Source organism: Fukomys damarensis, unplaced genomic scaffold, assembly GCF_012274545.1.
Source record: "Fukomys damarensis isolate Sample0158 unplaced genomic scaffold, DMR_v1.0_HiC HiC_scaffold_5, whole genome shotgun sequence".
In the NCBI taxonomy this organism is placed as follows: domain Eukaryota; kingdom Metazoa; phylum Chordata; class Mammalia; order Rodentia; family Bathyergidae; genus Fukomys; species Fukomys damarensis.
Window position 1 is genome coordinate 54,633,552 of NW_022900917.1, and position 7,768 is coordinate 54,641,319.

The following is a 7,768-nucleotide window of genomic DNA, read 5'->3' on the forward strand; positions in this document are numbered from 1 at the left end:
GTGTATCAGTTCAGAGTTAACATCTGTTCTTTAAAGATGAAAAACTTCTTTTCTGTGACTATTCTTAACTTTTAAATGGGGTAGGTAGAGGGATGAAGTTCCCATCCAGTTATATTTGAAAAATAGACACAATAAGCAGATATTTAATGTTGCCATAGCTGTGCAATTTACAGCGTTAGAGCTTGCTTGGGGCATCAGATAATGGAGACCACTTCCCCCAAGGACAGTGCCAACACTGAGGCACAGAGCTTCTACACATGGAATTTATAATATAAACCGTAGTGAGTTAGGTACACACACACACACACACACACACACAAACTTTAAGGGAAAAGAAGGAGTTTTTATCAAGGAGAACTCAAGAAACGAATGAGACATACACCTTGAAGAATTTCTAGAGTTTTGACAGGTAAAGATTTTGGAACAGGGCAATGGAAAAGCAGGTAATATTTTGGGAAATTGTAAGGTCATCTGGTTCAGATTTAGAAGAAAAGGCTGACGGGGCAGGGTCAATGTTGAAAGGGTTTGTATTTCAATTTGAAGGAGTCTAAGCTGGAAATTGAAATGGTCAGAAATTCAGCTTTAGAAATGGCCAACATAACTCAGGTAGTTTATTTTCTATCATTGAACTTCTTTTTACCAAGATAGGAAAGGATAAAATAGAATGAGTGCCTTAGACATGATCATGATTCTCCTTTTTGGGTTTTGAAATGTGATTTTGAAATGTAATTTCTCATGATCAGTAAAAAAAAAAAAATCAAAATAAAACTTTTCTTCTAGCACTATAAACATATAGGCAAGAAAAAAGAAGTTTAGGGTCAGGAACTTAGATCAGTGGTTCTGCCAGCTGCCTTGTAAGCGCAAGGTTCTGAGTTCAATCCCTCGTGCAAAAAAAAAAAAAAAAGTAGGATTCCTTGGGCCATGCAACTGTTAATCATTCATGTAATGAATTCTGACAGAGTGGGCCAAGTTGTTATTAATCTTCCCTTTCAGAGTAGAAAGCTCAGGTGTAGGTGTCAGACATCAGCTGTGGCTGGGCCTTCTGTCCCTGCTGTTCTCCACTCCCTCCACCACACCTTCATGCACCTTTACATTCCTTTCTGGCCTTCTCCAGTTATCTGTCCTCTCTTATTAGTCAGCTTTCCATTATAGGGGGAAATGCCTGATGTATACAATTTTAGGGAGAAAAGGATTATTTTGGCTCACAGATTCAGTGGTTCCAGTCCATGGCTGGATGACTCCAAGGCAGAAACTTCATGGCAGAAAGGAATGGCTGTTCAACTCATGGCAACCTGGAAAGGGGGTAGGTGAGGACAGAGAGAGAGAGAGAGAGAGAGAGAGAGAGGAGGGGAGGGGAGTTATACCCTAGTAACCTACTTCTCCCAACCATGACCCATCTCCTAGTAGCACATTGAACTATGAACTCGTCAATGGATTAATCCACTGGCAAGTGTAGCACCTCCATAATCCAATCACCTCTCAAATGCCTCATCTCTGAACATATGAGCCTTTGGGTTAGCAGTTTTGATCCAAAACATATTATCACTGGATTTTTTTTGTTTTTATTTTTTGCAATACTGGAGATTGAATGCAGCACCTTCACAATGAACTACATCTTTAGCCCCTTCCACACTTTTAAAAAACATTGAGACAAGGTCTTTCTGAGTTGCTAAATTTCCCAGGCTAGGCTGGAATTTGTGTTCCTCTGGCCTAGACCTCCCAGAAGGATCAGATTACAGGCATGTGCCACTAGGCCCAGCTCATCACAGAATTTTTAAATACCTGCAGGAAGGTGAGAAGCCCTTCACTAGCCTTTTTTCCTTTACCTTCCTTTTACTTTGGTGGATGTGGCTTGCAAATGTGGTTATCAAGGTCAACATTTCTTGTTAGCAAAGAAAATCTTGAATGATTTTGGGACTGATTAATAGTATAACAGAGGAAGAAGATCAATACGACTCCAGGAGATTGTCACAGAGTGCTGCCCATTTAGGCTCGCACAGGAATCAGTGACATGTGAGTGGTAGGACAAAAGGAGATGATACTGAGAAATTTGAGTTTATGTCTGAGGAACCAATCTCTACAGTTTCCTAACTAAACAGCCAAAGCATTGAACCCCGCTTACTCCTTTACCAACTCTCAAGTGGGGAATGGTAGTCTCAAAAAGGAAAAATAATTGGCACAAATATCAACTATTACAAGGATTTCTCTTCCAACAGGAAAGAAAAGAATGACAGTATCCTTGTGGGTCACACTAATGCGTTTAACCCAAAAGGTTTTATCAAGATTCGCCTTTCCTGTCTGAGGACCAGAGTGGTCCTGAGATACTGACACAGGCAGCCTCAGAGGTCGAGTGAACTCTTTCCATTACATAGCTTCCTGCAACCAAACCACTAGTGTTGTTTGTGTACGCCTTCATGTACTGCATGGTCATTCTGCAATCAGGCCTTTTGTCACCTTGGAATTGAGAATGATTTCAACACCAGCGCCATCTTTAGTTTTTTGTTTTGTTTTTATCAATAATGAAAGAGAGTGTGACTTTTTTCTTGACTTTCAGGCTTATTAGCATTCATAATGACCTTTCACTGCCAAGTAAATTAATATATAAATAAGACCTGTTAGCAATTTAACCCAGAAGCATCAGGAAACAAGTTAAACTCAGGTAGTGTGACTGAAAGCTGGCCTTCTGGAAGTCCCATGTTTCTCTAGGATGACCCAGTCCCCATCTTGAGCAAGAAGAGCTCCAAAGTCCATTGTTTGATTTGGTAGAATCCATGAATCACCTGCCCTATTCCTCCAGCTAAGGAAAGGGTAACTCTTGGCATATGAAGGCAGGGGAGAAAAGCTCTTTCTGCCCACCTGTCAAATTCAGGTTCCCTTCTCCCTCTTTAGAAGATATTCTTTTTCCTTTTCAAGGACTGGCTAGTGCTCTCCCAAAGATGGGGTCAGTTTTGTGTCAGGGGAAAGCCATACCCCAGATTAGTACAGGCTAAGGTGGGAGTGATGGAGAAAGGTTATTCTTTTCTGGGGTATCTTAATGGGAAATAAAAAGATTAGTGATAGTCACAATTACTCAGAAGCTGTGAATCATTTATCATAGAGTTCCAAGCACCCCAAGGTATTACGGTGAAGTGAGGGGCGTGGGAAAGCTAGCAGGGCAGTGTGTGGTGAGGAGACAGTGGGGTTTCCCATTAGACCCCCAAATCGTACCACCTCAGTCTGTTACTAAGCCCATCCCTAGAAGAATCCACAGAATTGTTGACTCCTGGTTATCGTGTCAAGGAAGTTATCTGGGAATGGGGTCCAGTGTCATCAGCACTTTCCAATCCAGATCTGGCCTTCCCTGGCTGTGACCTCACAATGAGACTCTTAGTTTCTTGGTCTATAAAATAAAGATAACACTTTTAATGTAATGACAATGCAAGTTCACACAATTAGCTAGACTTCTCAATATGACTGGTAGCCAACCCTCCTCTTATGTAAGAAAAGTGTTAGAGTCTTGCTTTTGCTTGGTAGTTTGCTTGGTGGCTTTTAGTTAGCAAGCAACTGAATCCCTAATTTTAAAAATGTTTAAATAATTATCTTCTATAATTATAAGAAAGCTTATAATAGCTCTCACTTCAAAGGAAGTGCCACCCTAGCTTACTTTAAATGACAAGAAATATTAAGAACCAGAAAAAAGAGGCCCATGAACAGACCACTTTACCTAGTGCTACATTGTAAATGGGTTTTTTCTCACGTACCAAAAAGTGCTGAGGAGGAGGTTCTGAGGGCACATCTGGGTCATGATGGATTACCCATGTCTGCCCTGAGTGGTTCAGGTGGCCCAGAGTATGCAGATCATGATTTTCCCTCCCTGGTCTAGGTATATGTGACTCTAGCTCACAAGGGTAGAAGTCTGGGTAGAAAATTGAGGCCAAATTTATAACTTAGTAATATAGAATACACTTTTCCTGCTAGTGTTTTTCTATGGTCAGGATGTGGTTTAACTGTGTCTCTGGAAAGTCTGTGAGCTTGGAGGCTTGCTCCAAGAGTGATGTTGTTGGGAGATGGTAGAGATTTTAGAAGGTGTTCTAGCAAGAAGTTCTGTGGCCAATGCAGTGTGATCTCATAAGATAGCTGCCTTGGGACCCCTTGAGTTCTCTTGAGAGTGTTGTCCTAAGAGAAACAAGCCTGGCCTCATCTGGTTCTCTCTGCTCCTAGGTCCAGAATGAATGCCTTAACTTCTTGCCTCCATTGCTATTAGGTTGTTCTATTGCCTGAGGTGATGTAGCCCAGAGGTAGCCCTCACAGCAGAGCCTCCATTATGCCTTTTGAACCATGAACTAAACTGTGAGCTAAACAAACCTCTTTTTCTTCATAAGTAGTCTGTGTCAAGTATTTTGCTACATGGTTTAAAAGCCGATTAGTCCATGTCATATTGCATTTATTTTCTTTAGGAAGTTTTTGGGCTGTGACTATGTTAACTAGTCAAGGGCTTGGGATTTTGTCCAAGTCTCTTTTCCCTTAAATGATGATGTCTGGCACTGCTCAGCAAACTGAAGGCGGGTGTGTTTCCTAGAGGCTGGGACACTTGAGAGCCTCATGCTGGAGTATAGTGGCACAAGCCAGAGACTCATTCTTGTTCAAGAGAGCAAAGACTGAAGGGAAGCTTGCTCACAGGTGAGGTCAAAGCAGTTTCCCTGGGTTTTCAAACAACAAAAGCAACTAAAGATTTGGTGAATCCTTGGATCTTGTTATCAGAGAGGGGGGCGGGAGAGAGAGAGAGCACTATGCTACCAAGCTTTAGCTGGGCCTTTTGGACACTGGTGACAGAAACAGTGGTTGCTTTCCCTTTTGTGCCCCTTCCCCCAGGGGATGATGCAAAACCCTGGGTGCTTTTTGGACAAGATTCAGCTGCTATTGTCACAAGCAGAAATATTGCCCTAGACTGGAAGTCTTATTCAATTCAGGATGAAAGGATCGGGAATATAGCCACTAAGGAATATGGTTAAAAACAAAAACAAACAAACAAAAACAGCCCTTTTCTTTAAATATGTATTAAGGATGCTAAAGAGACTAAGAAGACCTTGGGAAAGAACTGAGGGCTAGTGTTGGCAGTATTTAAAGTTTCTAATGTTAGAAAGATGGTGTTTCTGGAAGCATTCTCCAGGAAACAGAGATGGTCTATATAATTGTGGAAATCTTAGTTCTGCAGTTAACCTATTTATAGTTAACTTCTACCAAATGCATCAGAAAATTTACTGGTGATGAAGTCCTGATAAATAATACAAAGGGAAATATGGTGCCAAACAATTTTCTCTTTTCCTCTCCTCCCTTTTCTCTACTTCCTTCTTTCCTGTTCTCTTGTCCAGCTAATGACATAAGTCTAAATGGTAGCATGGCCTGGCTTCTGGGAACAGACTCTTTGCAGTGAAAATATTACTGTAAATTTTTTTTTTAAGCAGTGGGGACTGTGGCTACTGCAGGAGTCTCATTAGGCTCTCACATTTGGTGCTTTTGACATCTTGTAACTGCGGCAGGAATAGACTGCTGTGTTAAGTTGGCTTCTGGTAATGAAGCAATGAAGACATGCAAGAGTCAGCATTGGCTTGCTTCCCCTTCAAAAGCACTAACGGAGCTGGACGAACTCCAGGGGAATTGACCTGAGCTTCAGTGACCAGCCAGAGACTCCAAGTCACAGCTGGCTTTAGAATGAGACCCTTCTGCCAAGGCTGAGCACAAGGAAAACATGAGGAGAAAGAAGCTGTGTGTATGACTTGTGACTTTCTTTTTTCTAAATTAATCAGAGTCAAAGAATGATTTAATATGAGTAAACATTTCTCACATGATGGAAAATTCAAACCACTTATATTAATGTTCTAATTTGGGAACGGTGTTCAAATCTAATGTACATTGTGTAATTCCATCTGCCAGACTTTGATAGTTGATGAAGGTAAGTAGAACTCAAGATAATAGACAAAAATGGTTTTCTACCTGGGTGGGTATGTCAGAATCAACCTTTCCACACAGAACTTCCAATTCCTGCCCCAGGTGAATGGCCATCCAGATCCCTTCGATGAGATCATCCCGTCCTCCTTCCCTCCTGCCTTAGACTGGGACTCGGTATACGTTCCAGGTCTCCATGCCATGACCATCCACGAGCTGGTGGGCTATGTTAACATCAGGCAGAAGCGGGGGGTTTATGAAGAGTATGAAGACATTTGTAGGGAGAACCCTGTTGGGACTTTTCACTGTTCCTTGTCTCCAGGAAACCTGGAGAAGAGTCACTATGGGGATGTCCCTTGCCTGGACCAGACTCAAGTGAAGCTGACCAAGCAAGTGGCCACATTCAGACAGATCACATCAATGCCAGCTTCATGGATAGCGACAAGCAGAAGAATGCTTATATTGAGGGCCCTTTGGAAAACATCTGTCGTGACTTCTGGCTCATGGTGTGGGAGCAGAAGGTCTTGGTGACTGTCATGACCACCCAGAGCGGGAGAAACGTCAGGTGACACACTTCCAGTTCCTGAGCTGGCCAGACTATGGTGTTCCTTCCTCCGCAGCTTCACTCATTGACTTCCTAAGGGCTGTCAGGAACCAACAGAGCCTGGCCGTTAGCAGCATGGGTACCCGCTCCAAGGGGCAGTGCCCTGAGCAGCCACCCATCATAGTACACTGCAGCATGGGCATTGGCCAGACAGGTAACTCTGCTCACTGGACATCTGCCTGGCACAACTGGAGGAGCTTGGCACCCTAATGTGTTCCAGACAGTGTCACGCATGGGGACCCAGAGGGCCTTCAGCATCCAGACCCCTGAGCAGTACTATTTCTGCTACAAGCTATCCTGGTGTTTGCAGAAAAGGAAGGTATGGTGCCCTCTGGCCATAGCCTGCTGGCCATGGAGGGTCAGTAACTGCCCCACAGTGTCCTGCCTACTGGCCAACCTCCCTTAGATCATCCTGGACACCTCTGAGCCTCTAGGTTTCTGTCAGTTCTGTCAAAACTGTGATCAGCCTCTTCCATGGCTCCTGGCACCTACATGCACTCAAGACAGCCTCTCCCTTCAGTCAGATTGATGTGGTGGAGTTGCCACTAAAAAGGGCCAGCAGTGATGTGTTCTTGACTCCTACCACCTGCTATCAAACTGTGCCTTATAAAAACCAAATTGTGGCTATTGATAATTTGCCAGGGCCCTGAGGCAAGGGGTAGGGCTCTCCTTCTCGATGCCATTCTTCTCCTGGATGGAGGTCTCCTGTCTCCTCGCCTTCCCGTGATAGGATTTGGTGGGAGGGTTTGTGAGTGTCCACCTTCCTGCCCAGAGAGCTTGACCAAGTTACATATTCTAGAGATTGCCTGAGTGACACGCATGTTTATACATAGGGCATGTAGTCTGGTCTCCTCCATCCTTTGCCGTATGTGTATGTGCATATGTGCGCTTCTGTGTCTGGGTCAATACGCATGTGTGTATATATTATATATTGTATGTGATAATGTGGTCATATTCTGTAAATGCCTACACACACATCTCTCTGTATATGTTCCTGGGGCTCTCTGTTGCAGTTCAGTTTACCTGGACTGGCTGGACTAGGGACATACACACCTGTCCTCCCCCTGCCTGCCTGCTTCCCAGCTAGGACTTTGGATTTTGTTTCCTTTAGATTCATACTGAAACTATACAATCAATTCTCTTGGGTCTCCAGCTTGCCAAACGCAGATCTTGAGACTTGTCAAACTTTGGGATCACATGAGATAATTCCTCATAATCTCTCTTTTTGCATTTATATAT

General features: G+C 43.3%; 1 pseudogene; it reads left to right on the top strand.

Moving 5' to 3' along the window:
- Positions 1 to 5,961: 5,961 nt before the first annotated feature.
- On the top strand, positions 5,962 to 6,939 carry LOC104853240 (annotated as a pseudogene).
- Positions 6,940 to 7,768: the final 829 nt, after the last annotated feature.